This window comes from Lissotriton helveticus, chromosome 1_1, assembly GCF_964261635.1.
Source record: "Lissotriton helveticus chromosome 1_1, aLisHel1.1, whole genome shotgun sequence".
Taxonomy (NCBI): domain Eukaryota; kingdom Metazoa; phylum Chordata; class Amphibia; order Caudata; family Salamandridae; genus Lissotriton; species Lissotriton helveticus.
Window position 1 is genome coordinate 1744303451 of NC_136057.1, and position 16396 is coordinate 1744319846.

At 49.1% G+C, this 16396-nt stretch overlaps 1 protein-coding gene across 1 annotated transcript in view; it reads right to left on the reverse strand.

Annotated features, from left to right (window-relative positions):
* The window catches only part of DNASE2 (deoxyribonuclease 2, lysosomal), a 70641-nt gene that overhangs the window by 23096 nt on the left and 31149 nt on the right, over positions 1-16396 (reverse strand). The window lies entirely within an intron of this gene.

The window sequence follows — 16396 nt, forward strand, 5'->3', positions numbered from 1 at the left end:
GCTTGGCTGGGTTAAGCGTGCAAGCCAGGCAATTACAAAGCCAATCGATTCAGCACAGGCAGCACATACTGCACGACGATGGGTTAATAGTACTGATAGACTACTCACGGTATCATCAGCAACTGTATAGTTGGAGCAGGCAGCAGTGAGCTGCCAAATAACACTAACGGAGCGGGTACAGGCATTACTGCGAGGCGCTGAGAGACAGTCAGCCTTTAATTAATTTTTATTGCGTGACAATCTTGGGGCATTACACTGATACAACAAAAATCAGCAAATGCGTTAGTCTGGCACAAGATGATCGTGGCACTTTTAGAAATGTCAGCCATCAACGACACTGTGTGCCCTGGGGAGGTTAGCAGTCTAGTTCTAGTCTGGAAGAGGAACTTCGAGGAAGGGGAGGAAACAGGAAGTGGATAGGGGGCAGTAAAAGGCAAAGTTAGAACAGCCGACGCAGGACGGCAGAAACGGCAGGACAGCAGAAATTAAGGCAGATGCTACAGTGAAGCATCGTGACGTTTCTATAAAGAAGAGACTTAACACATTGCAGGGCTGTTTTCCGCCTGAAATTGCAGCTGCTTTATAGAAGTCAATTGGGAAAATACGACCCCCCCCCCACCATGTTTTTCCCCCAAAACCTCCTTGTTTTCTGTTCTAACATGTTGACATGTATGCAATTAGAAAGTCAGGGTAGGACTCCCCGCACCAGTCTACTTGCATTAGCCATAAAGTGCTTGGTTGATTGTTGTTGAATAGGGCACGTTGCTGCTACGCTGATCCTGGGCGGGTTACTGGTATATTACAGGCGCAATAAGACCTCTCAAGGGTCACAGATCTGCGCAAAAAGTTGTATATTTTTTTCGGCATTCTGGTATCTGGTAAGTTTCGATATTATATAGACTAAATAGGCCAGCACATCTCAGCATGTGAAGAAAGAACTGACCCCGACGAGCAAGAAACTGACCTTGATGAGTTTACTCATGCATGAACCTTGGAAATGTTAAAGCCCTGCTCTTTAACAGTGGGATTCTTTCCACGGTGTGTATGGCAACGTGTGACAAACACCATCAGCGCATTAACGTGCTTTGAGGCCTTGACAAACGGTAGGTAAGAGCTATAGTAACGTATAGGTGTGCGTGCGTCCCGCTATACCCCCCGCTCAAACAGAACTTTAAATGGCGAGCCTGTCATTGAGGGCGTTTTAAGCAAAGATAGGATTTGCTCCATTTGTAGTAACTATTATGAATCACTTCGCAACCGAACGCTGACACTTGTTAATTAGTGAACGAGGTCCTTTTGCACACTATTTTGAAAAATATTAAGCAGTGGAAGTGCTCCCACAACGAGAGGCCAACAATTGTGTGAATTGCACCCTGGGGATACCAGAATGTGAGCTGGGGGGCACGTGTGAAGAGGACAGTGTCAGAGGCCTGCCCTTCACCCGCGGACTGATAGCGGCGCAGTGTGGGGCCACGTCACTGCAATATCATAGGGAACAGCGAGGAGAGACATCCCTGAATAATCCCACTATTGAGGGGCGGCCTGTGTTACTGCGGCAGCCCCAGCCATTGAATTCAGTGCTGGGCTGCCCTGTTGCTACTGCGACGTTCATTGCGATGTTCACGTCATTACAGAGGCCCAGCGGGCTGGTGGCATGGGGGCTGTGCTTTTGCTGTGTTTGTGTGAGCCTGTGGAGGTGCAAGGCGGGGTCTGCTAGTGCCCCCGAGCTGCAGTGCTTGTATCTGTGAGGCCCCCCCTCAAACAAGCTCTCGGCATTGCTGTGGCGGTGGAGCGCATTTTCTTTGAAGTCTGATGGTGGGGGGGGGAGGCGGGGGAGCGGATTCCTTTGAAGTCTGATGCCGATGCTCAGACAAATGGTATGGTATGCGATGTGGCTGGTGATGTGCATGCGCCTGGCTCACATGATCTGTACCCGATCCGCAGCAGTTTGGGTAGACTTTTGAAAGCCTTACTATAATCTCGACAAACAAGCATTCATTGAGACCTAAAAAGGCCAAGCTATTCATTAAAAGTGATTCTATTTTTAGGTAACGTCTGAATAGAGAAAGTACGCCCAGCCCAAGCCTTGACATGAGCGAGTGAGATTATTATACATTTAAATTGTCGTCTAAGTCCCAGGGGAGGAAGTCACTGTTACTACACCCGATTTCCAAAGTTAAACCATTTACGAAGCAGCTCTTTTTTAGGTCTCGCCTGGAGTTAGGCGCAATTGCGCTACTCTAGCCATTCGAGGGCCTCTTGGAATCAATACAATTCTTGCGATTAGCTTGCTTGCATTGGTGCGCGTCATTTTGTGTCACCAATTATGCAAAACCGGGTGTTACGATTGTCCAGGAGGCTTTTTAGTCCCTATTGGTTACCACCCTGTCCACTTTTGGCCCCGCCCACTGGGATTGGATCTTTACTTGCGGCAGGAGACAGTGTCTCTTAATTAGCTGCTAAGCACTTTTTTCTTTTCTTTGTAAGCCACTCTCACGGCAGGCACAACGTGTTTTTTTTTATAAACGGAGCATTGCGCTTTAAAATTTAATTGCAGTACTGGGCTGTACAGAGCCCTCATTGCTGTGCGTGCGCTACATGAAAGGATATAATAGGCTCTTGCTCTACAAGGTCCGCTGGCTGTTTGTTTAGCAAATTCATACAGAGCAAACTGAACTCAAGAGTAGTAGAGACCTTTACAAGACACCCAGTTACATTACACAAGAGCACATTCACACAGGAACACATTGCCTTTTAGAAGGCACGGGAGATTTACTAATTTGCCCAGAATCACACATTGGTAAGCCAACGCCGTGACTCGAACAACACCAGCTTCCGCATGTGATCATCATGCATGATTAATCAATTAATCTCCCTATGCTCCCCTTGTTTACTAAAAATGGGGTGCTAAGGAACTTTCACATGGGCTATAAGAAGGGACCACCCCGTTAAATACTGTTTCATGTTCTATCTGCTCGACGTTTTTTGTTTCTAATATTCAGCCTTTTTCTGTGCTCCCATGTGCCCCCTTCGAGATCCTCCTCTCCTTCCACATTCTGCCAGCATCCTACTACCCAATAGTCATCCACCACCATGTCCACCACCGCATTCACCACCACATCCACCACCACGTCCACCACCATGTCCACCACTTCGTCTACCACCACCATCATCACCACTTCCACCACCACCCCCAGCACGTCCACCACCAACACCATGTCCACCACCACCACATCCACCACCAACACATCCACCACCACATCCACCACCACCACCACGTCTACCACAATGTCCACCATCACCACCATGTCCACCACCACCACGTAGTCCACCACCACCACGTCCACCATGTCTACCACCATGTCCACCATCACTACCAGCACCACCAAGTCCACCACCATCACGTCCACCACCACCCCGTCCACCACCACCATGTCCACCAACACCACATCCACCACCACGTCTACCACAACCACATCCCCCACCACCACAACGTCCACCACCACGTCCCAGTCCACCAGCACCACATCAACCATTACGTCCACCACCACCACCATGTCCACCACCACCACCACCTCCACCACCACATCCAACACCACCACGTCCAACACCACCACGTCCAACACCACCACGTCCAACACCACCACGTCCAACACCACCATGTCTAACACCACCACGTCCAACACCACATCCATGTCCACCACCACATCCACCACCACCACGTCGTCCACCATGTCCATCACCACCACATCCACCACCACCACCACCACCCGTGAAAGGTAAAGTGTCACTGGAGGGCAAAGGTAATAGGAGTGTCAACCCCGGCTGTACATGGCACATTTAAGGATGCATTGGGTGCGAGAAGACGGGAATAGGGTCTAGAAGTATTACACCAGACCCAAGATACATTTTTGAAGAGGCGCAATGTCACAGGGGCTCCTGTAAAAGCACTCGCAGCATCTCTACCTCACAGTGGCATACCTGTACGAGCCACGCACTCAAAACAAGCATTGGCATAGCCAATAGGTCCCACCTTTGGTACCTTATATGTGTTTAGCTATGCAACACTAGACTTATTGGCTATGCCAATGCTTGTCTTCAGATCCATGCGGTCTGTCTCTCTTTGTGCCCTCTGAAAAAGAAAGACAGCCTCCTCCCACCTAGTACTCTACCAAGTCTTTAAGCCAATCCAGACATCACACACCTATTACAGCAGTGCCTGGATTGTCTGGGGCAGACATCTTGCTACTCATACAGAGCCCGAAGGGGCTGCCGCTATGAGTCATCCCAAGCTCCTGTATTGTGCAGGTGGAGAGACTCAGAGTAGTCGGTTGTACGCATGTCGGGCTGGCCGGAGAGACGCACCCATTCAATCTAACATGCACACTTGGCACCCAACTCTGTCTGTGTCACTAATATTGTAAATCCCACTCACTAAGGCTCGCACTGACTTCCCAGAAGTCAGGACCCGCCCTTGGGGATACTGCAACTGGCTCCAGCCAGCCGCGGCAGATAATCAGTCAACTCACAGTCAATATGGGGGCAAAATATAAGCCGGGCAACTCCCCAATGGATGCACCGCCCACCTTGTTATGGCTGTGCTTTGCATGCCATTGTACGTATCTGGTTGGTCATGTACGCAGAACGCTAATGTCGCACCCTGGCCCCTTCTCCCCATCTACCCAGCCCGTACCCCTTGCACTCCCCTGCTGTATGCATCCTTATAGGGATTCGAACCGTGGTTGGTGGAAGCTGGAGGTGGGAGGTTCTTGGCAGCACAGTACTGTTGTCGCAAGTTGTTGATATATTGTTGGGAGTTTGTAATTATAAAACTGCATGTACAGTACACAGGCGTCCCCAAGCCTGGGTTTGCAGAAATGAGCAACCTTATGACCAGTTTTTCATGTTGCAATGACACCGTGAGAGTTAAAATACAACTAACTACTCAGCTGAAAAAACTTCTGCTTTATGTGAAACTAGTGTAGAACCTCCTGCATCCTCAAATGTAGTCCATGTCTAGCTCATTTTATGTATTTTAGTAACTGGTTACATTTAAAAAGCACAGCAAAAATAAATTCCTTCATTTGTATTCAGTGTAAGGAACCATAAACGCTTGTCCGTATGAGTTGTGCATTGTGGTATGGGGGTAATATAGTGGATTTGCTTAGTTGATTTGCTTAGTTGCTACTAAAGAATAAGTACACCCTTACATGGTGTTGGGGGGGGGGCGTGGTCACAAGCAAAAATAACATACACCTGCTGACACAGCTCCAGCAACGGCCTGCACATCGGCAGCCTCCTAGCAAGGCATGCAGTGCCCTCTGCTGCTACACTGCAGCGGCTGCAGCGCTGGAGACACACCGCTGCCCGCCCGGCGTTTGGGAGGCCCAGGTGGGATATAGATGGAGGCCAGGTGTTGAGGAGGCCTACTTTCTGACTGCTGGGCGTTGGGAGTGGCCGGAGACTGCTCCTGCCGGGGTGCGACATGCACCGGGGCCAGGGGGGCAACCTCTCTCCCCATCAGACGGACCATAGCAGCTTTCACCCACGTTGACTACCCTACTGGTAGTACTCAGACCAGCAATGCCCATTGGGCTCAAAGGGCTTCAGCGCCCCCTCCCCCCCAGTCGTGTGTGGCAGCCCGGGCTGAGACCGCTTCCCAGGCGCACACAGAGCCGCACCTGAATACTTCACAGGTCTTAAAAAAAACATTTACTTGTTAATGAGGCTTTTTGTTTTTTTACCTCTTCTCAGAGCCCCTGCATCTCCACTCTGACTATCACTGGAAGAATCAGCACCCACCCCCGCCCCGAAAATTTGGCTTTAGTTGCGCCTCTGCTCAGACGCCACAGACTTAATCTGTGCCGGAAGCTGTGTGAGCAGCGATGCCGGTCATGAAGTGAGGCACCGGTGGCCCCCCCAGAGAACAAGCTCTGGTACGGACCGGGGAGTTGGAGTGGAGTTGCCCGAGAGCCTTCGGTTGGCTAAGGGAGGACCCTCCTGGATCGGATGAGGCCTGGAGTGCTATTGGCAACCCGGTCTTGCCAGTGCTGTGACTGCCCGAGAGGTACGGTTGCTCCCACCTCTCTTCCCAGTCAGGGCCTGGACGGACATGGACATCTCGTCCCCCCCAGTAAAGGCCTTGCTAGACGGGCTCCTGCACCAACACTTACGGGGGACCCACTATATTATTGGGGTGGACTGTGGTAGCTGCTCCTGCCGGTCTTTTCTTGGTTGAGGCGCCTGGGGGGGTTGCGCTCTGGTAGGTGGCCCTCCATTTCCCTTACTGTGGAACGGACGTCTGCAGATGCAGTGGACATGACCTACAATACCTAGGCAGTGATTCCTGCCACTGCACATCTTCTGCTGTTGTGTGCCCCAGATGGGATGGCTCCGCTCTAAAAAAAGAATGACTATGATTACCTATAACACCCAAACCCCTCCAGTGGCTGTTCCGGTGCTGACCCTAACCACTGCTGAGGCACCTGACCTCCTGTCCCTCGCAAACCCTCTGGACAAGCTGGATCTGATCCTTGCAGCGGTCCAAGAATCACAAATTATGATGGAATCCAAAATGGTCGCCCTTTCTATAGATTTCAACCTGCTCTGAGAAGATCATTGCAAAACGAAAGATAGGGTGGCAGCGACAGAACAAACACTCAAAGAGCTTTGCCCCAATGCACAGAGACAACGCTGTTTATACCAGAACTCACAGAGAGGGTTTGGGTGCTGGAGGAGCGGTTTGAAGATGCGGAGGGACGATTGCGACAGAAAAACCTGAAGATAATTGAACTGCCAGAGGGGATGGAATGGCAGAACCACACATTGTACTTTGAACACAGACTACAAATGACTATCCCATCTGACGGACTTTCTGCAATGTATGTAGGGGAGCAGGCACACCGGGTGCCTGTCAAGCTGCCCCTTCCTGGAGCCCTTCCATGACCGATACTGGACAAACTCCTGAACTATCAGGACCAGGATTTTGTATTGCAGAAAGCCAGAGAGCAGTATCCCATCATGGAGGGAGCATCCTGGGATTCCATCTTACCGGACTTTATCCTAGCAGTACCACAATGTTGGGTCTTCAAGGAGGTCAATAAGAGGCTTTGAGACTTGTCCCTGAAATACACACTTTTGTTCATTGCCCGCTTAAAGGTAATAACAGACTAATGCACTTATTTTTTCACGGACGCTGAAGAGGCCCAGGCTTGACTGACAGAGAACAAGGGCCCGGAAAATCACCCTGCTACCCAGGGTACTGATGGTGGCTGGCAGCGCTGGCGGAAATGTCTGAGACAGACACACCCCAGGTCACGATGCTCGGCTCCAACTTTATCCTTGCAGGCTCAGACACACATGGAGTACCGAGCAGCCATTTAGATAGCAGCCACCCTTCATGCCCCTCTGCGACACTCCAGGCGCTTTGTCTGGAGACGGATCAGTTTCAAAATCATCCGCAATTAACTCATCAGCCCTTCCTTTGATTACACCACAGACTGAGGATGATTTGCGGGCAGCGACCTGCCCTTCTGGACAAGGACCTACCCCACTTTTCCCTCCACGATGCAACTTATAGTTACATAGAACTTCCAGTACTGGTGGGGTGGTGTGTGCCTGTGGCAATGCCCCCCCCCCGCCTGGGCCCCCTATGGGCCCTCCTCCCTGAGAAGGCTTCCTCACTATCTGTCTCCAAATAGCCTGCCTGCTTGAATATCCCTTCCCTTTTTTTGGGTCTCTTGATGTTGCGGGCTCCCGCTGATTGAGCCCCCTCCCTTGTCGAAGCTTGACTCCTAATAGCAGTGAGAACACTCCTTCTTGAAATGTTTACTGCCTTGTTGCCAGCAGTCGGTGTTCGAGCCCTGTTGGGAGCAGTTTAAAGTTTGGCCGGTCCCTGGTTTGTTGCTGACAGTACTGTGCTTCCCTTTTGAGTCGAGTTCCCTGGACAGGACGTCCTTTTCCCTATTCCTAGGACCCTGGGTGGAACTGCTACACAACGGCCCTGGTCATTCACTCGTGAAGTCTTTCATCTTCTCTGGTAAGCTATTAATGGCTACCACAGGGGCACAGGGTAAATAAACGTTCTTTACCTGGAATGTGTGCGTGGCATGGGTAATACCTATAACCACTATCAGATATGAGCACAGCTTTGTCGACAGGGGGTGGACATTACCTTCCTCCAGGAGATGCATTTTAATGCTGCGGAAGTACCAGTCCTCCAGTGCAAGTGCAGTGGGCAAGTCATTAACATTTCCTATTCGTTCTTTGCCCAGGATGCCACCATCTGGATTCGGGCTAGGGTCTGCTTCCAGCTGAAGGACACCAGAGTCGAACAAGAAGGCCAATTCGCTCTGGCCCACAGGTAGCTGGATGGCCAGCCTGTAGTGTTGGGATCTGTGTATACCCCTAATGCCAACCAACCCAGTTATTGGGCTACCCTTTCTGCTCAACTAGCACCGTGGCAGATCTTGACTGGCTATTTGTATTTGGGGGGGGGTTGGCGGGAGTGGGATGTACTATAGCACAGTCTTAGACACGCTCCTGGATAGGTCACACCCTCCATTGCCTACTGGTCCTGCATTGTGGCACTCAATGGCGCTTTTGGACTAGCTACACCAATGGGGGCTTGCTGATGTATGGAGAAAACGCAACCCACAGCTACGACACTACTACTTCTTTTACCCTGCATGTACACCTAGACCGTTTGGTCTGTACAACCTCCTTACAATCAAAAGTCCTTGACTGACTATCTGGAAAAAACTATTTCCGACCATAACCGGCTGCGTAGGTATATGGCTTGGGGCAGAGTCCGCACCCCAGTGCTCACATGGAGGATGCATCCACTAAGGCTTGAAGATGAGGCTTTACGTGAAACCACATGTGAAGCCACTATACACTATTTCCATGAGAAAGCAGACACTGCCACGCCCAGGGCAATGGAGTGGGAGGCATCTAAGGTAGTTATTTAGGGATTGACAATTGTGTACCAAAATAGGCATGCAAGCCTCTGTGGCGGCTGAGTCCATAAGCTGGAAACACCCTTGCATGACCTCCAACAGATGAGAGATGAGCCTGTCAGTTTGCTGGAGAGGCTCTGATGTTTAGATGCAAGGCTTAGGCGTCCAAAACACACGCTGAAGTGAATAACCCATGATGGTTACTGGCACACCTCATCCAGCTCCTGGAGAAATGTTCTCCCATACTCGCTTTCAAGGACAGTGTGGGATCATAGGTGTACAAGTAGAATGCTATTAATGCAACATTTGCACAGTATTATAAACAACTTTACTTGACGGGCCATCCTCTCTTCTGGTTTTCCAACAGTTCTTCGAAGGTCTTTAACTCCGTCATATCCCACCGGAAGCCATTCAGGAACTTGACTCCCCTATTTCGCAGCAAAAGATCCGGCAAGTAATCGGGAAACTAGCCCAGGGGAATATGCTGGGGCGTGACAGGATGCCTGTGGAATTGTACCCACTTAGGAGGCACGCCACAACTGGAAACTCTTTGCTGAGGCCCTCCAACCTGGTGTCCTTCCGCACCCAACAAGGGAAGCAATCATCACTTTGATACCAAATCCCAATAGGGATCTGACCGACGTTGTCTCCTACCGCCCACTATCCATACTTAATATAGAAAATTAGGAGTAAAATGTTGGCAGATCATACAGTTCCACATCTTCCAGACATCATACATCCTGACCAAAATGGGTTTGTGCCTTGGCGGAACACCTCTCTTAATATAAGTCGACTCTACCAGATCTTGGAGGGGGTGGCATGGGCCTGGCCTGAGGCAGCATGCATTTCCATTAATATTGAACAGGCCTTCAATATATTTCACAGGGAGTATATGCTGAAGGTCCTCCAACACTTCTGCCCTCGCATGCTGAAATGAATCTGGCTATTGTACTCTGCGCCAACGGCCCGGGTCGGGACCAGACGGCATATCTCTGAGGCATACTTACTAGCCTGTGGAACCTCGCAGGGCTGCCCCATCTCCTATTTTGTTTGTCCTGGCAGTGGAACCGCTGGCTAGAATGCTGCGCATGGCTGAAAAGCATTGGGAAATACCACTAGGGGACACAACACACACTGTCTTACTCTATGCAGTTGACATGCTACTATATATCAGTTTGCTCCAGTGACCAACTTACATGCTTGCTAACCAAGTTTTAGGCCCTGTCTGGGCTCAAAGTAACCCTGTGAAAACCTTTATCTTACCACTGCTGCCGGAAGTAGCCCTGCACTTACTTACACTACGGACAGATCCCCTCCAGTGGGCACCAGGTCTTGTTTAAATACCTAGGCAATAAAAAATGTCCACACTCCCCGGGACACTGTAGAGGGCAACCTGGAACCTGTAACTAGGGCAATCCGAGCCAAAGTCGCTTTTTGGACCACCCTACCGCTGGCGGTTGCGGGGAGAGTGCCCATTTCTCAATTGGTGGTGCTTCCATGGTTGCTCTATTTGTGAACCACCCGGTGCTTATTCCCGGGAAGGTCTTTGTTGACTTCTACCTTATATTAAACACTTAATATGAAGAACAGGGAAGCAGAGGATCGCCTTGTCCAAACTCTACCTCCCCATTGATCGAGGGAGGTAAAACGCACCCAACTTTTGAGCAAATTACTTTCGGCCCAGCTACAATGGCCAGCATTTTGGCTGGTGAGCCACACTCTTGCTGAAACGGGGCTCACAACAGAGCAAATAGAGGCTGGGAGGCCCAAGATATTTTATTTCCATCTTCTAGAACCCCTTTTCAAAGCACGCTACTTCTAGACATAGCACGCACTTGCGTATGCAACACCATGACCCCCGTATGCCCCAGCCATCCCATTGAACAGCCGCGGCCCATATAGGTAAGGGTAGTAGGGCTGGGGGCGTGTTTTCGACAAACGACCATGAGGGAAAATTAATTATTACATTTCCCCTTGTGGTGTGTCGAATCCCCCCCAACCCGGCCCCTCCGCCGCACCACTTTTACCTGCTCGGGCGTAGCAGCCATTGAAAGGTATGACAAATTGGCTAACATGGACTTCCTCTGAGGGCTTGATACTCAGCAGGTCTTGGCACAGTGGGTGACTTGTTTGAAGACGGCCTCCTCTTGGACTTTTACGCCCTGAAAAGCTGCGAGGAACTTCCGGCTAGAGCGTTCCTTACTTACGACAGGATACGACTAGTACTGCACCAGATATGGCAGGCGGCTTGGCAAGAACCACCCACACACGCGGCCCTATAGGCATTACATACCATGGGGCATGGGAGGTTAGTGGCCTGGCTATATACGGGAATGCTCTATTACTTACCAGTAATCTTCATTACTCCGGGTCCCGTTGTCCTCGTCCCATTCATTAAAAAGTGGCGTATGAATGGGACGAGGACGTAAGGGACCTGGGGGTAATGCTCTATTAGTTACCGGTAATCTTCATTACTCCGGGTCCCGTTGTCCTCGTCCCATTCATACGCCACTTTGTAATGAATGGGACGAGGACATAAGGTACCAGGGGGTAATACGGGTGCACGCAAATGCCTCCCTACATATACGCTGTGGACGGCCTGGGAGAATGGACTCCATATAGTCTTAAATGATAAGGAGTGGCAGGCTGCGCTTCAATTTCCCTCACACAGTCCTCAGAATGTGCAGTGTAAGTTTATTTAAACCTGCATCCTTCACAGGGCATATCTAACCCCTTAGAAATGACAAGTCCTCTTCCTGTCAACTTCCCTGAATTGTGGTTGATGCAACTAGACGCAGGCCCACTTCAAGTGCGAATGCGCAAAACTGCAGCCCTTTTGGTTCCTCGCTACCTTCTAACACCTCACAGATGGGCTGCTGCAGCACTCTCCAAGGGTGATCCTAATGGGGGGTGAGGGGGGGAACTACCCCTGCCAGAGGGAGCTAAGCTCACGACCAGATTGCTAGATCTTGCTCTCCGCCTGATTCGCTGAGCCATCTCTCGGCTGTGGAAGTCAGCACCCCCCTCCCCGTTTTGCCCTCATGGCACTGTGACCTTCAACACTGGGCACATGCCGAAGGCACGACATTGCACAGGGAGGAAAAGTGAGGGCTCCTGCAAATTCCTATTTCGGATCTGTAGGATGCCCTAGAAGAGGCTCATAAAGACATGATCTCCACTGATGACCTCCCACCATGAGAGAGGCCCCTCTTCTTCCAGGTGCCCGGACTCTAGGCTGTCCCTCCGTGACTCTCTTCCAGGGACTATAGTTATACTGTGACACCCCAGAACACACTGCGTGACTACTCTAGATACACATTGCTGACCAGGCCTCCTCAACCATTCACTACAACCACTAGGGATCTACAACCTGACCCCCACTTCCTCGCTTGTACCCCCCATTATACTGTTTATAGATTGTATTGATGCATTGCAGCAACGCCAATGATAAAGTTCAGGGCAGAAGTTTTTACACTTGCAATGATTTGTCATATTTCCTCCTGCTCTAAACTATGCTGAGCACTGAGGTACTGCCTATCGATGTGTCTTGAATTGTTGTAAGCCTACCAAAACTAATAAAATAACAAAATTGGTTAAAAAAAAGCCTGTTTTACGAAAAGTATGGTGCCTGCTTGTAACATCTGCGATATAATTTTAGATTCCAAAAGGGAAGATCAAACATTTCAGTTTAGGAATTCCTATTGACATCTTCCCTATTAAAAGTAAAATGGTGCATTTGTAACCTTTTGAATGCATGTACTGACGTGGTTGAGACGTTTTTTTCTGCACTTAGGGCCATATGTATCAACACATTTCCCCATAGACACAGAATGGGGAAAACCCTTTGATACATCTGGCCAATAGTTTTCGGGGTCTTTCAACAATTTTTTACAAAGTGCATTGAAACTGCGGCATTTGCAGGTTTCCCCTTTTTTTAGGTCGAAGCCTACCAGACCGCACAACTGTCTGGTTTGCTAACAACTTCTTGCAGGCATTCTGAACGGTTTCCTGGGAATGCATTGCGTCCATTGCTTACCATTGGCTTTGTGGTTTGTAAGTTACAGTTGCTTGCTTTCTATTTGCTATCTTTATTTGCTTTAGGCTGTCCAGCTTGAGTTCGTCCATTCCCTGGAGCATCCCTTGTTTAAAGTATCCTTTCAGAGTCCTGGCTTTCTATAAACAGGCCCATAAGTCTTGTTCTTGTCTAGTCACATTTGCTGTGCAATCAAAGACAGAGGTTTTATGTTAGGCTCTGTTTTCCCAGGGAGCTTGGTGTTTACGTTATTTTCTCTGACTTCGGAGTCAGAGAATTTGTGTGACAATCCTGCTAGGTACCCATGTGAGAGGAGAGGATGTAGGATGTTATTCTTTCTAGCAAAAAGCACTAGCATAGCCAATAGGTCTCGCCTTTGGGACCTTATAAATGTTTAGCTAGATGTATTGACTTTGCCAATGTCTTTAAGCTATGCTGAGAGAAGTGTGACTGCTGTGCAGCATGCTGAGAAGTTATAATAAAAAAAGTGTCAGAAGCATTTTTTGTTACCTTATATATGACGAAGAAGGCATTATCTATGTTCAGCCCAATTTACTACTTTGAAACCAATAGTATTTCCATACATATTTCTTAACTACAAAATAGATGCAATTCCTGGGCAATTCCTGGGCATAACCATCAGACAACGCAAATAAATTCTATATAAAGCGCGAGAAAAGGACAACCTTTCCTGGTGCATCAGCCGTCTCTGCTGGGAGGGAAAATACCTCAACTTGAGAGTAGCTCTGCCGCTTGTTTGAGAACATTTATAAGGGTGCTTTTTGTTGCCTCAGCTGCCTTCACTGCAGGTGACCAGCTTCTTGCGTACCCTTTTAAATCTTCCCCTTACAGCTTAAAATATTTATGAGATGTTAAAAAGCCATTTACAACTTTTATGAACATTCCACCTAGTATACGGTTCACATCCAAACTACCTCAATAATAAGGGGGAAAAGTGCTTAGAACGATGTGCAGTACCCTAAAAAGTCAGTCCCGTAGGCGCCACTAGCACTGCACTGAAACGCAGGAAAATGGAAAGCTGTGAAGATATTGTAAAGCCGAATGTGATTTCTTTCAAGAGCGTCTCCCAGTTGCTTTCTGTGCCAGCAGCTGCCCGAGTAGCTTAGCAGTGAATGGAGCTGCATTGAAGCAGAGCTGCTCGTGCACTAGGACACAATCGGGTCAGGTCAGCACTCTCTCCAGAACCTGATGCCCATCATAACACCCACCATCTCGGTACCACTGCATGACCACCCACTCCCAGAGAGCGCAGAATCAGTCACAGGTCACATTTCCCACACATTCTTTACTACACACACCCGAAATGCCCGATGGGTGCGCTACTCCAATCTAACTGCAAAAAGCCCATGCCTGCTGATGAAGAGTACTAAAAGCAACTACGCCCGCACCCAGTTAGGCAACACAAAAGCTTCCACTAAACCTGATCTGCTCTCAACCATATCCATTCTCTCAACTTGTGATGATGATGTTAAAAAATATGGAAGCACGGGGACCAGATCGACAGAGAACCTATTGCAAACACCCCGCCCCCATCTAATCAGTTTAAACCTTCTTAAAAAGCAAGTGGAGGGGCTGCAGTGACCAACCTCTCCCTGCACCTTCAGCGTGTTGCATAACATTAACCCTGTAGTTTATAAATTGACTGCGCGCCTGTGTTGTTAATCTAAAAGGGCAAAATTCAAGTGTCTGCATGTAATTTAAATAAAAATGCAAGACGAGAGAGGCGCGTTGTGAAAGTTAAATAAAAGTTGTACTTACACAATGGCTCCTTGCAGCATGCCGCTTCGGAGCCTTCGGAGAGTTGAAAGAACAGGAAACATGCGCTTACAAAATAGGGGGGGGGCTGAAGCAAGCAGAGGCCCCAGAAGGGGTATAATTAGGAGTCTACAAACAACAAAAATTCATGGCTGCTGCACAACTAATGCATTGACTGAATGCCCTGCAAGAGTAAACGCCAGCAGTAGTTTTCCGAAAGACGAAATTTGCCGCTTCTGAGTCTTTGTAAGCTTGAAAGAACAGGAAACATGCGCTGCGAAACGGGGGGTGGGGGGGGACTGAAGCAAGGAGAGGCTCCCAAGGGGATATTAGCTACAAGGAATGTCAGGAATGCAGCGGACACCCGGCCGCGCTGCTGCTTGCTCCCAAGCTCCCTAGGCTAGGGAAGTTAACTTTTAGAGAGAAGGCGGGACATGCACCCGCCTTTGGCTAATTGCGGGCTTTCCATTTATGAAAGCCACCCGCAATGGGCAATCACTTCAGCTTTTCAGCAAACTCATGCGTGTGGCTTTTGTTAGCCACAGCCAAGAATTTGCTGAAAAGCTGAAGTGTTTCCAAGAGGTAATTTTCTGGAGCAGCGCAAGCGCGCTGCACTAGGCTGGACCTAAAAATAGGCTGTGCTGATATTTCAAAATATATAAAAATTAGGAAAGTACAAATGTAGCAAAAAAAATTGAAATTCGGAAGTGTGGTGGAAACAAATACCTGAATGCTGGAAACAAACATTTAAATCCAATCAAAACACATGAATACACTAGGTGATGACATTTCCACACATTATCGTTTGTGCGCAATAAAACGGTAGGTATGTGCAAATATAATGGTCACTTCAGTTAAATGTGTGTTGTCTGCACCGGCAGTGCCCTACCACATCATGCATACTCCACACTAGGCCGCTCCCCTTTACATTACTCCACTCCACGACACTCTACTCCACTCCACTCTATGCTCTTCCACTTTACGCTCTTCTATTCTACGAACACTCCACACCACGCCACTCCACTCTTACCCTACTCCCTTCCACTCGACGCCCCTCCACACCACTCCAATCCAATCGATCTCAATCTATCCCATTCCACCTCACTACACTCTACCCCACTCCACATCCGTACAATCTACCAAATCTATTTGACTCCAATCTACTCGCCTACACCCAATCTGCACCACTCTACTTCAATATACCCCACCCCACTCTACCCCACGCCAATCTAATCTGCAACACCACAATCCAATCCACCCCAATCACCCCACCCCAGTCGAATCCACTCCATTCCAAACTGCCCCACTCCACTCCAATGTACCCCAGTCTAATCTACCACAATTACTCCATTCCAATCTATCACTATCTAACCCAGTCCACTCTACACAAAACTACCCCACTCCACTCAAATCTAGCCCACTCCAATCTGCTTCCCTCTACCACCACTTATCCCACGTCACCCCAATCTACCCCACTTACTCCAACCTACCCCACCCCATTGCACCCCAATTTATTCCACTCCAATATATCACAGTCTCTCACACTCCGCTCTACCCCATTCCACTCCACTCTACAACCTTCCACTCTAAGCCACTCTATGGCACACCGTCACTTCACTATGCCACTCCA